General features: G+C 37.2%; 1 long non-coding RNA gene across 3 annotated transcripts in view; it reads left to right on the forward strand.

Annotated features, from left to right (window-relative positions):
• Window positions 1-10,875, forward strand: part of LOC112973499 — a 104,079-nt gene extending 93,204 nt beyond the window's left edge. For all 3 annotated transcript variants that reach the window (XR_003255999.1, XR_003255998.1, XR_003255997.1), the window contains exon 6: window positions 10,796-10,875. This is a non-coding gene — a long non-coding RNA (uncharacterized LOC112973499). The remainder of the gene's footprint in view (window positions 1-10,795) is intronic.
• The last annotated feature ends 2,607 nt before the right edge of the window (window positions 10,876-13,482 follow it).

Consider the following 13,482-nt stretch of genomic DNA (forward strand, 5'->3'; position numbering starts at 1 on the left):
CAAATATTTATTGGTATGGCTTGTCTGACTGCATATATCACATTTATTTCAGTGGTAACAACTGTTCTGTGTCATGAAGGTATGTGAAGTTTAAACTCATCCTGTGTATTTTCGTGTTGTTTTTTTAATGTTATTAAGCTCCAAAAAATCCAAACTAGAAAAGAGGACTTTTTAGTAACAAGCATGTATGAGCATTTGAGAACTGATTGGCATTCCATAATGAATAGCATGCTGAATAAATTATAAAAAGCCAAATCTTACTAAATGATATTGAAAAGCATAAAATCCACTTATTAAAGAACAAGCAATAGGACAAGTGCAAGAGTTAATCAAGTATCTGATTCAGTTATGCAGGCCCTGAATCAAGATTAGATGTGTAGAGATTTATTATTATGATTTTAATATTATAACCATAAGAGGTTTCATTTATTAAGAAGTTATAGGTATAAAGAGAACAAAACTTGTTGAAATCAGCTGTCATAAGAGAATACTTTTTGCTGTATTACTATGACTACAGATTCAAGTAAGTTTTACACTGGATGTGAAGTGTGCTTTGTGCATTCCTGGTGACAGTAGGTTAAATCTCTAGATAACCACTTCAGACCGGCTGCATACTTTACTATTTTTCCCCCTTCACAGTTGTTAAAACTTTATAGAGCCTCAAAACATATCCAGATGGACAGTAACTGTGACTGCCACTTATGAAACCAGTATAATCTAGCACAATACACAAAGTAGGGTAAGTGTGGAAGGAAAACAAGTTCTGAATAGAGGACCTCCTTGGAATATTGGATCAGCCATCAGACACACCAATTCTGTTTAGACAGGCCTGTTATACACACCCAAATGTTCTGCAAAACAAAGCAAACCCCCAACCTTTCACCACTTTAACTCCTAACACTTCTGCCTAAGGGTGGTCTTCACCCTGCTTGAGGCAGTATTTGTGCCTACATCTTTATTCACAAAATGAAGTACTGGTTTCCATAGTTTTTTGGCAAAGCTGAGACATAAACCATTTTCTTCCTCTCAGTAGAATATCGTATCTTGGCAGTTTTATTTGGGTCTGACCTTTTCAAATATGCAATAGCAAAATATGAACAAACAGATCACTGTCCCAAAGCTCTCCCAGTCTATCTTCAGTGGATTTCCCCTCACACCTCCTTCAGCCTGTTTGCATGAAGCCAGGACTATGATAAACAACATGAGCAAAGCAGAGGATTTGATCAAGATAAAAGTGTTGTTATTGGAATTTAAAGTCTTTGTTCACTTGTTCGGTAATGTCTGCTAAGTGCACCAACAGCAATATATATTGGCTTATATAGCTTTTTTGTGCTGAATGCAAAAACATACAAATATCACAACAGGATGATTGGGTAATGGAGCCATGATATGAGAAAGGAAAAACACTTGGCAACTTTACAGCAACTGAGTCTATAGCCTCATTCCCCACTCCGGCTAGAAAGGGTGCTTAATTCAACTGAACTCAATTCTGACACCCATTTCTATTTACCTGTATGTTGACAGAAAGACATTTGAGTGCAGCACTCAATTATTTTGTCATTAATCACATTTCACAAATGCGACTTATGAGCTAACCATTAAAAAAAAGTGCTCGGGAAGCTGTAGTTCTAATTCATGGAGTTTCATCCCCTTTTCTGCCTTTCTCCCTTTCCCTTCAATCCATTGTAGTCTCATTATGTGTTAAAATCCTGGTGCATAGTTAAAAACCTAGTGGTGGTTCAAGCTGTGTACCTGCTGCTTGTGGAGAGGGTGTGTATTTAAATAGATTGGGTGAAAGGCCAGCATCTCTTAACACTTGGTAGTACTGTGTTTTAGTTTGCTGTTTTGCAGAAAAGATTGCTTGCCATGTTTTAACAGAGCCTTCTCTTCTTTTCCATGAAATTTGATAGGGGTATTGGGTTATTTATTTATTTATTTTTAGTACCATGATTAGAGATTGGCACATCAAGTATTTAATTAAGCTGTGAACTGCAAAGTTAAACAAATGCCATGGCATTCAGCTATCTCCAACTAACAAACTCAATTAAAAGTAAAAAAGATTAACTAAAACCTAAATAATCTTGGATTCTTTTAACCAGCTGTAAAATATCCATACAACACTATTCCATTGAATAAGGAAGCTAACATTAAGGCTTTTGTCAAAGCAAAAAAAAGAAGTTCTAATAGATATTTTTGTTTGGACTTTTTCATGTTGAAAACAAAGCTGTAGCCTTTAGCATTTCAGCTGAGCTCCGTTTTGTACCAGAGGTGACTGAGCCACTTGAACAGTTAGTTGCATGTAAATGTGCTGAACAAGAACCAGATCATAAACAAAAGCACACTGGGGCTTCAATAGGCTAAGCACAAGAGCAGAATATTAACCACAAATCCTGCCTAGGTAAAAATTCCTTTTGCTTGGTCATGGCATATAACAGGGTTTCATGCCTCTCTTTCTGGTATGTCTGGTGCCACAGACTCCCCAGGAATCTTATTTCATTCAGATGTCTGCTTCTTAATGAGCTGATCTTCAGAGGAACAGCTATTTACTGATTCATTGCTGGTTACACCTTTATCACATGATTTTCTCTCACAGTAGTTCTTGAACTAGAAAACTCATTGCATCAGGCAACTCAAACCAAAAGCAATTGCACAAAGGTTCATGCAGCCAACATTTGGAATATATGATTTCCTCATTTTGCAGCAGAAATTATTTAAAACTGAATAATCCCACCACATGGGTTAAGAAAAAACTAATTAGGGATGCTAGGGTACATTAGAAAATACACTGGCATTAAGCAATACTGTTTTACAAAAAGCGATAAAAGTGATTTAACATAGTGACAATATCTGCTTCACACCTTTTAATTTCTCAGGCTTGCACCTTTGATTAGAAGGAGACCACCATGTATAGCAGGCTAATTGTTAAAATAATACATTCCCTTCACCCATACACTGTCAAGCAATTTCGATGAAATCAGAAGTGGATGATGCCCTTCAAAGAGGGAAAGAAGAGACTTTGTGACTTGAATTCTCCCTGTGGTTTATGGTTTATGATTTTTCAAGTCTTGGTTTTAAGTCTGACTTTTGTTTTACCCATAAAGTCCCTTTTAAGGCCAGCTACCTTCTTAAATTTACCATGTTAACAAAAATTACTAGAAGATCACCTTATTATTCGCTAGAACTCAGCAATTAATAAATCAACTTTAAAATCTTCATTTTCTCCCAAAAATTTTTGCACTAAATTTGCTTCCTGGAGCAAAAAATAACAGAGTTGAAGAAATGCTGGAAGTATTGAGCAAAATAAGTATGAAAGGTACGCATGAGAGTGATAACTCTTGGGTATATTTGTTCAGGATTTTCACTGACCATCATTATTTCTCCATGTCAGCAGAAAATAGGATGGAGTTCAGCTGGGAATTAGTACAGTGAGCTGGAGGGAATGGTTTTCTAAATTTCATTCAGTCATTAGTGAATTTGAGGAGCCAGATTACAGTATAAAGCCATATTCTTAGATCAATTTAAATCTAGATGTTCTCTACTGATTTCATTGAAATTGCTTGAATTTAATTTACAGTAATTGGAATTGGAAATGGCCTATGTAATAAATAGACTCTACTATGCATAGCACTGTTAGAAAATAAAAACGAAAAAGCTTGGTTTGACACACAGTATAGCCACAGACTAGTGAAATAACACATTTGAATATACAAATGCTGTTCTAAGATTCTGCATCAGTAAATTGTGAATCTAAAGTCATGATTAATGTCTTTCTTCTAAATAAAGGAAAAAAGATTAATGAAAAGTTGAGTTAGTTTTGTCTCTATCACCAGACTGCAAAAATTGAAGAAGAGAGGAGAGTGAGGTTTTCCTGAACTGCAGCTACTCAGAAACTTTCCTTTCCTATCTCATCCCATCCTTTTCTTTTCCTTTCAGGTCCATTTGGACAAACATCAGTCAGTCTTGTTACTTTTTTTCTTTTTTTGGGCATTGTTCTGTGGGTTTCCAGTTTATTTCTACATAACCTGAAAAATTCATGTTTGTATCACAAGATGACCAAAATGCTCTTTAATTATTTCCCAGGAGTTTTGCTTCATTCTCCAAATGGGCACTACTATGTTGCTACGGTAAAGGGCTTGTCAACACTCCCATTATAAATGTCTAATTTTTCAGGATAGTATAACCCAGCCAATTTAATTGTGTGGAGCTACAACTCATTTTACAAGGTTTCAGGAAAGATGCCAGTTGTTTTACATGCTTATACTGAAATGACTTGGCTTTTTTTCTTTTTTGTCTCAGATGTGATGGAAAACAAAACCGAATCACAGCAGAGTCAAAATATGCCAGTTTGCTTCTTCTCAGGGTAGCCCTTCATTCCTATCTGTTGCCTTTCTCAGCTCCTGGTTTTCAGACTCCAGTGTCTGTCACTGCTAATGCCTTCCAGAGCAACTTGCTATCCAGCTGGGTTTTTTGTAATGGTTCTGTTCCTCTTGCTTTTAATCATCATGTGATTTTGTGCAGAATTAGAGATGATCAAATTTTTAATGACTCATTAGAACATAAAAGTTTTCCAAACAAGATAATTGAGGGACACCCATTGCTTCAGCTGGATACTGCAAACACCCATATGTAGGCCACATGTGGCCTCTCTTATTACGACTAGGTACTTTAGTTACTAAATGGATACCAATTTATTTAGCCCTGGGATGTCTTCTACCAGTGGCTGGAGTAAGCACACATTAGCTTCTTGTGAGTAATGCTGTTGCCACTACCAGAAGTTGTCATGTCCTCCTAGTGAAGATAAGGAAAGATAAGGACATGTAAGGCCTTCAGAAGTTTTCAGAACATTTGGATTAGGTTCAGATAATACTCAGGCTTTCTGAGTGTCTACATATCAAAACCTTTGAACTATTTGAAAATTGTCAATAATATCTTCTGCATTTGTTCAGCCTAAAGGGATTTAAAAAACTCAGACTGGAGCAGCAGAGGGTGAAAGAAAGTTCACCCATGAGCAGTCATCCATATTTGCTGAGGCAATGTTACAAAAGCAAAGAAATGAATGCAGAAACTAAAATCAGGACCATGTTGATATTGCTCTAAGCCAAAAATGAAGCAGAAAAAAAGAGCAGGCATTGCTATTATAGCTTACATCATATGTAATTTAACTAAAAGGGAACTGAATCAATATATAGTGTGTGGGCAAGGCAGATGCTCACATGACAGAGATACAAGGTCAAACATGAAACTCTTGTCTTCCAAACTGAAATCCAGGAAATTGTCAACAAGTCCTGATCCACATGGAATAAGTGAAAATGTGATTGTGAGAGGCCTGATGGTAAACATAGGACGATCCTGAGGTCCTTTAGCCTGGTGTAAATTCAGAACTACTCTGCTGGGTTTGCTGGGATTGCTTTGCATTGCCGTTAATAGAACTGGAGCAGAGTTTAACCCTGTATCATAATGCATTTATCCCCAAGGTGAACATATGCATCTGTTTTTATATTCAAGTGTTTTCACATACAGTTCAATATTTTCTTGCTAGTAGCCTTAGGGATATTTAAGCAAGATGAACCTTTTTACCTACAAGACCATAAAAAGAGAAGAGCTAACGAGGGGCTATGAGGTGTTATGGCAAAGGTGATGAAGTGTCTTTATTGGAACTCTGCAAAGTACTTTACACACCAAGTGTAACAGGCAGAATTCCTGTTTCACCAATTTCTTGAGAAAGGTGGAAAAATAAAGCTTTTCCCAACCATAGTTCATCAATCTGTGCATGTGTGCACAGGAAATCAAGAGGCACAATCTGTGACATGTTAAATATTCTGCACTCAGCCAATGTTCCAAATCCCCTGCTGAAAACGTATGGAAATCCACTGCTGGCAAAACTGAGGCTGTCACAGATTTAAGCCATTACACTCAGTCATATTTATATTCTATTAATGGTAGATCAGTCTTAATAAAGACAAGCTACTCCACTAGTTTCAGTTGCAAACAGTCTATGTGATATAACACCATCAACTGCTATACAGTGTATATTGAAATTTCTCACCAGTGGGAGGGCATGGACAAATTCTTCACAGCCACTTTCTATAAATGATGGATGTATTAGCCTCTTTTCTTGCCAATGAGATCCTAGGAACTTGGCTTTCAGACTCCTGACATTTGGCTTGGCCAAATCATTTAGTGTTGAAAACTCAGTAAGTAGCACTATGCTGATTTGTTATTTAACCATTATCCAATTTACCCCGCAAGGCTGTTACATTCAGCTCACATCTAGGAATTCCCCTCTGGGAAGAAAGAGCCAGCATCACCAGTCACTGCTCCTTGTATAGGACCAACAAGACAAGACAGACAAATATGATTCTTCCTGTATTTCTCTTTTAAAATTAGTCAGACTCTTTTCTTCTACATTAGAGTATATTTTGATATTTCCTGAGGTCAAACAGAGAATATTGAGTTTGCTTTTTTCAAATCAGTAATTTGAAAAAAAGTATTAGGTGGATTTTTAAGTTAGAGTTTCTATGTGGGTTTTTTAAGTTAGAACTCTGTTTAAAGGAAAATGTATTAAACCCTCCCCACTTTAACAATTAGAGGCATATTTTTTAAAGCTGAGATCTGCAATTCACAGAGCAACTTTGTAGTTCCCCAATATAGCTTCAAAGTCAAAATTGGAGAGATTCTTCCACTGAAAGGCTAGAGTATTCAAAATATGTGTGAATATTTCTGACCAGAGCGTTCCCAGATCCTTCCCTGAGAAAAGACTTCTGATGAATTTTACCCAGCAGAAATTTTCAATATGTGTGTGCATTTTCCACAGATCATCTCAAAGTCATAAAAGTATAAATGCTCTTTGCAGACTGAAACATTAGCTGTTACAAAGAAAAGTGATTCTAAGAGTGCAATGTAGGGAACGAGAGGTTTAACAGGGAGCCTGTATTCCTGAGGATGACATGCTTCAATTGGCAATAAATATTGTACCATCCACTATGTGAAATACTATGTGGCATGACATAATTGACTCCCAATTTTCAGTACTGTATTTCCCAAATTGCCACCACAAAGTTGCAGCTGCTCAGAACTTTGTTTGGAAGGTACCAAAATATCAGCAAGGAGTCTCCAGAGATTTTTTTTATATAAATAAAACTTTACTATATCAACCTTAATAGCTAAAATTTCACTGCATTCCTCTGTTCTCTGGCGGAGGCCTTTGGGCCTCATCTAAGAGTTTCTAGCTTAGGAATGGAATTATTTGGTACTATCACAGTGCAAATAATGAATAATAATCTTCAGTTTATTTGTTAAAGATTGAGAGAAGATGGAAATGTGAGCATTTCACTTAGCAGTATTTTGGAATTCCAAAGATGTAATCAGCCCTTGAGAAAAATCACATCATTCAAAGGCAGAACTTCTTAAAAAAGCTGACCACAAATAAATAGCTCATTAGATTTTTAAAGGGATACTTACAGTAACAGGACCATTAGGAACAGGACTAACTAACAGTTACATTAACAAGGTAGGGAAATATGACTAAAACTTTTTTTCCTCTTTTCTCAGACATCTTTACTTCTGTGAGTACTAGTTATGCTACTGATTTTCTAGTTAAAAGTAAACCTCTACTGCGATATGGGCTTCACCTCATCTGAATTATTGTCCCAACCCATATGAATGAACAGCAAGGATAAAAACTTTGCACTACTTCCCACATTTTTTATATACTGTATTACCTAGCGTTTATAAAATCCTTCCTTAATTTATGATACAAATATACTTACTTGTTTTCCATAAAGTGTGAGAGGAAAATTATATTCAATAGCATGAAATGCATGTTGATTAAATAGCAGGTAACTGCGAAATACAGTGGCTGTAGTTCTGTTGCGAGAGAGGCTTTGATAGTATACAAATTTAAAGCAAGGTTTCCAAGGCATATTCCAGGATGGTATTACAATATTTGCACTAGTTCTGTTACTAACAGCAGTTTAGCTGTGCTAGTATGATGAGCAGGTAGAACTCATTGCCCTGACAGCCTCCAGGCTGCATCTGCATCGCACTGCTTCCTGCAGCACAGACGAACACTTACCACTCACTAGGTTTAGGGCTTCCCTACCCAGGGAATTTATTTAACATAAGAGAAAACTGAAGTGAAACTTCAGTGGTTGTGTCTAACCAACACCTGGACTTTCTTACTCCGCACAACAGCAGCCTTTATGCAGTATAGGTTAAAACAAAATCAAAATAAAGACTGTGGAAAAGAACATGTGCAGAATAACAGTGCCAACATGGGAAGTTAGTGCAAAATAACTATTGCAAGAGTAAGCTAGAGTCTGATTTTTCTGTAGACAACCAGTTAGAGGCAATAACAAATTAGAGCCTGAGTCATCACTGTCACAAGGCCCATACATCAAATGAAATATGAATTATGACCAGAACTTTTTTTCACTTTTGTCAGACAGGCACTATCTCAGTACCTCACTGCATTTGGCCAAACTGAACATTCACTAACTACAACACCAAGATAGGCAGACAGAAGTGTCATGGAAAAAATATCGTTATTCTATCCCTTAGATACTTTCTCCTTGAAGTGATAGTAACACATCTAAGAGCACAATTGGTATTATGGTGTTTGAAATAACCATTGTATTTCCCAAAGATAATGCAACAGTTAAATTTCTGCTTTAGTTAAAATGCTTTTTCTCAGCATCAGTTGCTACTAAATAAGTCCCTATCATTTTTTAAGGGCATAACTTGCAACAAGACAGCAGCAACGATTACAATTGTTTTCAAATAAGATGCCATTTTCCTTTCTGGCAGACAGCAAGAGGTTTTTAATATGTAACATTTGTTTAATAAAACACACAGATGCTTCCTTGACAATTGCAAAGGAAGAAAAGGGAGGAAAACAAAACCAAAAAACTGGCAGAAAATATAAAGAGCAAATGAAAGATTCGGCTTCCATCACAACTATTCATGTTGTGTCCCAGGCAGAATATGTACATTTTGATTGGATCAGCTACCTGGTGGTGAACTTCTGCATAGCAGGGATGTTGTATGATTTGACTGCCTGTTTTGCTGAAGTGTTGCCTTGATTTTTCGCAAATGAAGAAATACAAGGAAACACTGTGTACTGTCAGGGGGCCCAAACTTTATGAAGGTCACAGCATTCTAGCATTTCTATTCTCATGAGACAATGTGACTGAGCAGGACAGATTTTTCTTTTGATTACACATGGCTGCTGTATCTCTAAGATCCATCTATCCCTTTTAGTTAATAGAGTTTGTGAATTGCAGCAGACAACATTTTTTTCCCTCTGGAGCAAGGGATAATGTGTTAAAACCTTTCATTGACTGACTGTTTTTCATGGCAATCTGTAAAATTATTATACTGGTTTTTTGACTTCTGAGTTTAAAAACAACAAAAAAAAGAAACCCCATGTCTTTGTAATTAAAACTCCTTAATATCAAGGTATTAGCTACACTACAGAAAGAGAGAGGGTACATGGGTACACTGCAGGAAGCACAACATCCTTGCGGCTGAGAGTCTTAAGCCCTTTTAAATATAACAGGCAAATTTCATAATAGCCTTCTGGGATACACTTTATTATTTCTACAACTATAGAAGAATGTGGGGCTGAGAGAACAATTTACCTCAGATCACACAGTCAGTTGCAAAGCTCTACTGAGATCGCTGGTCTACCATCCTGCTTAGCCTCTCTCTCTTTTTCCCTATGGAAAATATTGGAACAGTATCACCATGCAAACAGCAAATGTGGCTAGTCAGGGAAAAATCAAAAATCATATTTGATAAACCTTCCAAAATATAAAGTGGGGGTTTAGCTCATTGCATCAAGCTCATTCCAGTAGATGAGATGTGCTGTTCAGTGGCAGTAGTCTAACCTGAAGGTGTGGGAAAGCCAACATCTACACAAGAGCCAGGACAGTAGCTATGGCCATTTCTTTTTCCATGTCTCTGTTTTGAGCCCTTGGGCATACCTAGTGAAGGCAGAAAGGCACTTTTTTCCTGAACAGACACAAACTTAAAGACAAAAGGGTCTAGCAGCACTGCCTAATGGCTGAGGCCGTAAAGCGAGAGCCAGTTAATGATGAGTAACCTGATCTAAGGAGTTGTACAAAATACAGGGGTCACCATATATTTTGTGTTAAGAAGAAAAATTGGTATTGTTACCAGGTATGTTTGAAGCAATCCTGCTTACTTACAAAAAGTGTTCTAAGTCGTGTTCCTCAGTCCCAGGAGGAGTCAAACCACAGGAGATGGTTTCTTTCTCACAGCCCCAGGTCTCCTCCAGTCAGGACTCAGCCCACTAACTCTTTCCCTGTCTGTGTCACGCAGCTCCTCTTTCCACGTTTGTTCAGTCTTGAATCTGGTTTGATTACTTCCTCACTCTTAGCTGCTCTGCTGTCATTGCTTCTTTTATGCAGACACAATAATCTCCACAGAACAACAGAAAAGGTCAGGGCCAGTGCATCTCCTCTGTGCCTTTGTTTTGGATAGTAAAAGCTATCTCTACTTGGAGTGAGGTATCAAAAATGAAGGCATGTGGATGTTTTACCAAGCAGGTTCAGTGAATTTTCACTCATCTCATGACAACAGCTTCAATTTGAACCACATTCTATACAATCCAGTATTTTCTAATTCTAATGAGACCAGGAAATATTGCAGTTAAAATACTGTTTCCTAAATTTAGGTACTCTGCAAAGGTTTGCAAGTTCAATTTTTGTTTTAATGTATTGCCAACACATTATAATTTATAATTAAAAACTACATCCCTTTATAACATTTGCAGCTCTTTTGGATGGCTGTCATCCGGAAACAAGACAACATGAGCTAATCTCCGTAGAGAATGGGACATCATATCCTGACCTTGGTACACAGGTAAGTTTTTTTCAGTCATCACATAACAATTCACTGGCACAAAAACTAATCAGCAGGCATCTTTCTGTAATATATGACAGATGAGAGAGGGAGTGGTGCCCAATTCACAGAGCAGCAGTGCATTCTCAAATCAATCTATAACTTGTGATAATGTCGTGCTCAAAATCTCTTCTGGAAAAGGGTATCCCCAGACAGCTACAGATCAGAAGATACTTCCTCATTATCCACCAGAAACTATGAACAAACTCCTTGGGAAAAAAACAAAACATATCACAGAAGTGTGTCTAGTTCTATTCCATAAAAAGACCAGTTGTATTTTTTTCTTCCTCCAGCAAGTTAGAGAAATGCTTTTCTTTTGTATTTCATTTCCTATCTGTACATATAAGAGTTGAATACTATGGAATTTGTAAAAGCAAAAGGAGACTTCTTTTTTTTAAAAACAAGATTTTAAAGCAGAAATACCCAGTAATAATGACCTCCTAACTCATAGGATTGTTGTGAAAAAGTATGTGCATTTAAGTCTGAAGAAATTTTAAGGTATTATTTGCTTAGGATGAGACAGAAATCCAGATTCACTGGTATCTTCTGATGGCTTTATGTTAGTTTAAACTGCAAAACTCCTATTAGCGTAAACAGGGCTAGGATTTCAAGCTATGCAGAGCACACTACCTGAGAAATATGCATAGATTTTTATGCAGGACAATTGTATGTTCACTGTGCCTTCCAACATCCAATTTACTTTCTACATTGCAAATGTCTGAGCAAAAGCTTGCACTATGGCTTTCAATTGCCATGCACTATCCCTGCCCTGTTACAGCTAGTCCACACTGCTTCCTCAGTCATTTCTTTCCTAAGGCTTTGCCTAATGCAGTTGTAACTCTTCAAACCCTGGGGTTCCATCACTCAGTTATCTTGGGAAGTTGTTTGACAGTTTAGTAGATGTTACTATGGCATTTTCACCTCTTGACATTCATCCTTAAGTTCACCTCCCTTAATTTAATTCTGATCTCTGTAAATCATTTTTTCCTCCTTGGGTATTAAGGGGGTTGGGGTTTTTTTATTCCAGATAAAGTCAAACTATTAGCAACTAGAAAATTTTTTATTACTTTGTTGGAGAGACGTAATCTTGAACAGGTATAGGTAATTATGGATTGTACTTAGGGGTCTGCTAAAACTTTCTGCTTGATTAAATAAACCTGTAGGGATGGTAATTGCTGTTGTACATGACAGTAGCATGAGCAGTGTAGAGGCATGGCCCCTCCAGCAGCTCACAAGGCAGTACTGACGAACTCTTTTCAGAGTTCTGTGCAATCCCGTAGGCTGGGAGAGTGGGAACTCTTTTCCAGCTATTTAAAACACCAGACACCAAAGCAGGTGCCTGAAATACACTCCTGGAAGGATCACAGTTAGATGATCTTCCTCCCAATTTAATATACCCCAGCACAGCACGCAAAAACAGAAGGGAAATGTGACTATTCACAATTAAATTCATAAAAAGAAGGAATGAATGGGTTATATTCTGATTTCATATTTACTTAAATTAAGAGCTATTCTGCTAAGTCCATGGAATTAGGTGGGTCTGAGCACCAGCAGAAGTAAAAGGCAACCTGGTCCAAAGCTATGTATGCTTCCAGGTTTGCTTTTACTTATTTCATTATTTTTCCACCAGTGATGCTTAAAAATCAGTCACAACTGGGACTAAAAGAAGACTCCAGTAGCCTTCCCCAGCTGTCTTGGGCTGTAACCCCCAAAGCTTGCCTCCCGTAATTCAGTTTTAGCTTTAAGCACTTTAAAGTTAATAGACTCATTTGAGCAAAGGGCTTATTTGAAATCTACATTGGAAAAAAGTGAGCATAGCTGTGCTAGTGCCAAGCTATAAACATATTTATACAGTGCAGTAAATCAATACTGCTGTCTTTTCTTGGAGAGACCTGGCCAATTAAGCTGAATGTACAGGACATGATGGAACTTGTTCAGTTCATTATGGAACCAATAGCAAAGACTGCAACCATATTACCCTGCTGAGCCTCATTTTTACATTTTCCAATTTGGCCAAATTTTAGCCAATTTGTTTTAAGCTTGTCATCTGTTGACCACCAAAAGAAAATAGGAATTTTGGGGGGGAATTGTTTGAAAAAAATAATGGAAGTCAAAGAGAAGACTCAAGAAGGATGATAGTTTAATTGGTTCATTGTTTTAAAAATTCTATAAAAATTTTTTCTTGGAAAAGCCATTCATACAGGCTGAGCTAGGAACACTGAAGTTGTTTCCTATAGTCAGTATGCAGTATGCAGTAAGCACCTGCTTAGACTTAAGCCTGTGAATAGCCCCATTCATTGAAATGTTTGTGGGCTGGCTTTCTTTTTTTGGATGGGGGTTAAGGTTATTAATTTTATGAAACCAAATTTATCTTGATGAGCATGGAAGATAGGGAGGAAGGGAATGAGACAAATAGACAATGAATATGGAAAGACAGTACAAGCATTAGAAAGTCTACCCACATTACTGTTTAGATTACCCAGGGGTCCGTGGACTCTTGTAGACATACACCAGAGTACAGCCATAATTTTCAGATTGAAGTGGCATACTGAAGTTGGT

This window comes from Apteryx rowi, unplaced genomic scaffold (assembly GCF_003343035.1).
Source record: "Apteryx rowi isolate R43461 unplaced genomic scaffold, aptRow1 scaffold_55, whole genome shotgun sequence".
In the NCBI taxonomy this organism is placed as follows: Eukaryota; Metazoa; Chordata; class Aves; order Apterygiformes; family Apterygidae; genus Apteryx; species Apteryx rowi.